Raw genomic sequence first — 3436 nt, forward strand, 5'->3', positions numbered from 1 at the left:
TTTCTAAGTCACTGCTATCCCCCAGGGAATTGATTTTATGCATTGTCACTGGAACATCTTTACTGGAGTTCCCCAATGGCTGGACTTAAAGGCAGATACTTCCCTCTCTAGAGTGTCCTTATCAACCTAAGAGTGGGTCTAGTGTCCCCTAGCCCAGTGGTTACAGGATGTTGGGTTTGGCCAGAAAAGATCGAAAAGATTACTCCAGACACCTAAGTAGGAGGAAGGAGAGGGCATGGGGGCCAGGTGCTCTAGTGGTGAAAGGTCCCAAGCCAAACCCTGCCTCTACTTTCATCGCGAATGTTATCAATACAACAAGGGAATAAGAAAAACAAAAAGGAGTGAATTCTAGGCCTAGAGTCAGGAAGGACAAACTAGGGACCAGTACTATGATTTTCAACATATTATTATTTATTTACAATAAATGGCATATGGCTTTACGTATATTCCTCTAGTTTCCATGCCGAATTATCTAAGATCCATCATTCATAAGCCATTACTATTTATTTTCTCAACTATTCCACGGGAGCTTACATTATATTAATGTTGGTAGGAACACACAGTAAATTCTACTACATATCTAATTCTCATTATTTCCACAAAAGATGAACACTTACTTTTTTTCTCCCATGGCTATTTTTGATGGAATTCTAAAGGCATTTCTTTCTCTGAGAGTTGACAGAAATAACAAGAAGTTTTTGATGGGGTGCATAAAAAATCATATTCTTAACATATATCTTTACTACTTAGTATGCAGCGGCAATAAAATGTGGAAAAGTTTCTTTCTGATTTGTTAAATTCTATTTAGCAGCTTAAAAACTCCCAGTGTTTCGGGGAGGGTAGGTACTATGGTGAGCGCTGTGAATTGTGTGAGACTGATGAATCACAGACCTGTATCCCTGAAACAAATAATACATTATATGTTACTAAAAAAAGTTTTTAAAAAAACTCACAATGTTCATTCAGTTTACAAAAATTGAGTATCTCTGCCAAGCAAAATAAGTGATCCTTAAGACATTTATACATTTTTTAAAGTTCATCCATTCTTGTCCAAAAAAAATTATACAGATTTTTAATTGTGGGTTTATAAAAGAGATACTCTGTCCCAGATACTGGTGACTGAGCAATAAATGAGACAGACAAAAGCCTGTGCCCACCATGGGGCTATGGAAAGATAGACAAAACGGATTCAGGTAATGTTAAAGTGACATTTTAAGATAAATACTAAAAGAGAAAGCAACAAGTGGCCCAACTAGAACAAGGATGCCTGTCCTTGTCAGTGGGTTTTAAGCAAAATTAAGTAAAGGTTCTTACATAGGAAAATTTAAGCAGAACTCTGAAGACATACATACAAGAGGATAAGATTGTCCTAGGGTAAAAAATAATTTGAAAAAGAGTAAGAAGCTAAATAACTAATCGTGTGTAAAAAAATAAAGTACCGGGGGTGGGGGGGGGAAAGATGGTATAGAACACCAAGAAGTCAAGTGTCAACAGTCAGCAGGAGGTTAGTATGGTTCATATATTCATTCACATAAGTATTGAATATGAAAGTCAGACCATGAAGAACTCATTCACCAGTTAACAGATGTTCCTAGGAGGAGGGATAAAATAGTTACAAATCACTTTAAGATAAGGCTTAATCAAAGCAGCAGCTAAGGAAAAGTTTGAAAGAGACCTAACCTTTTGGCCGGCCGCCGCCGCTGTCGCGCCACAGCCCAGCCATCGTCGCCGTCGCTCGTCGTCTCGCGCAGGGCAGCCCGGGTTCTGTTGTCTGGCGGCGAATTAAATAGCCACCATGTCGAGCAAAAAGGCAAAGACCAAGACCACCAAGAAGCGCCCCCAGCGCGCAACATCCAATGTATTCGCCATGTTCGACCAGTCGCAGATTCAGGAGTTCAAAGAGGCCTTCAACATGATTGATCAGAACAGAGATGGTTTCATTGACAAGGAGGATTTGCATGATATGCTTGCTTCTCTAGGGAAGAATCCAACTGATGCATACCTTGAGGCCATGATGAATGAGGCTCCAGGGCCCATAAATTTCACCATGTTCCTCACAATGTTTGGCGAGAAGTTAAATGGCACAGATCCAGAAGATGTCATCAGAAACGCTTTTGCTTGCTTTGATGAAGAAGCAACTGGCACCATCCAGGAAGATTACCTGAGAGAGCTGCTGACAACCATGGGAGATCGCTTTACAGACGAGGAAGTGGATGAGCTGTACAGAGAAGCGCCTATCGACAAAAAGGGAAATTTCAATTATATTGAGTTTACGCGCATCCTTAAACATGAAGCAAAAGACAAAGATGACTGAAAGAACTTTAGCTAAAACCTTCCAATTGCTTTGTCTTACTCCGTTTTATTTCCCAGACACTTTCCCCCACCCTCATAGACCTGTTGCATGCAACTTAGTCTCACAGCTTGGCCTCTTTTTTTGATGTATTTATTCTAGACCTTTCTGCCACTTAGCACTTGTATAATCAAACTGCAAATGGGGTTGAGGTTGTAAATTGTGCTGAAAAAGAGATTGCGAATAAAAATCAACAAATGTGAAAGCCCAGGAAAATAAAAAAAAAAAAAGAGAGACCTAACCTTTTAAGTCAAAATGTTTATACATACAAGGAAACTAGTAATATTAATATCAAGGTAACATTTCAAATTCTGAATGAAAATAAAACAAAATTGGAGGCCAAAAAAATTGTACTATTGAAAGGAAGAAAGAACTTATCTGGGCATTTATCCAGAGAACTAAACATTTATTGTTCATAGAACTTCTAATTGATAAGCTTTATTCATGACAGCCCCAAACTAGAAACAATCTAATCATCATTCACAGGGTGAAAGGTTAAACAAAATGTAGTTCATCCCCACCATGAAATAGTACTCAGCAGTAAAAAAAAAGAAAAGAAAAGAAAAGAAAAATTGGCTGTATCTCTAGGGAATTAGATTAAGTAAAAAAAGACAGAATCAAAGGTTACATAGTTTTATCATTGAGACAACATTCTTGAAATGTCAAACTAAAGAAATGTATAATAATTTGTAGTTGCTAGATGTTAAAGAAGGTTTAGGGATGAGAGGGAGGTAGTTGCCGTCATAGAAAGGCAACACGAGGGATCCTTGTGTTGATGGAAGTGTTTCTTAACTGTATCAGTATCAATATACTATCTTTGAAAATATACTAGAGTTTTGCAAGGATTATCAGTGGGTAAACAGGAAAATTATATAATGTGTCTTTTTTTCCCTTACAATCCTATGTGAATCTATAATTATTCCAAATAATAACATTAATAAAAATATCCTATTAAAATGATATATTTTACACCTCTGCACAATGCTAATAATTACTCACATTACTACATGTCTTTAATGTGAATCATACATATTTTATCTTCAGAATCTCCATCCTGGGTGTGGAGCCTAGTTTAAAAAAAAAAAA

General features: G+C 37.3%; 1 pseudogene; it reads left to right on the forward strand.

The window, feature by feature from the left end:
- Positions 1-1723: 1723 nt before the first annotated feature.
- LOC148162080 (myosin regulatory light chain 12B pseudogene) lies at positions 1724-2555 on the forward strand (annotated as a pseudogene).
- Positions 2556-3436: the final 881 nt, after the last annotated feature.

The sequence above is a fragment of the Eumetopias jubatus genome, unplaced genomic scaffold, assembly GCF_037043125.1.
Source record: "Eumetopias jubatus isolate StellerSeaLion01/CBP00866 unplaced genomic scaffold, mEumJub1_p1.0 scaffold_23, whole genome shotgun sequence".
Taxonomy (NCBI): Eukaryota; Metazoa; Chordata; class Mammalia; order Carnivora; family Otariidae; genus Eumetopias; species Eumetopias jubatus.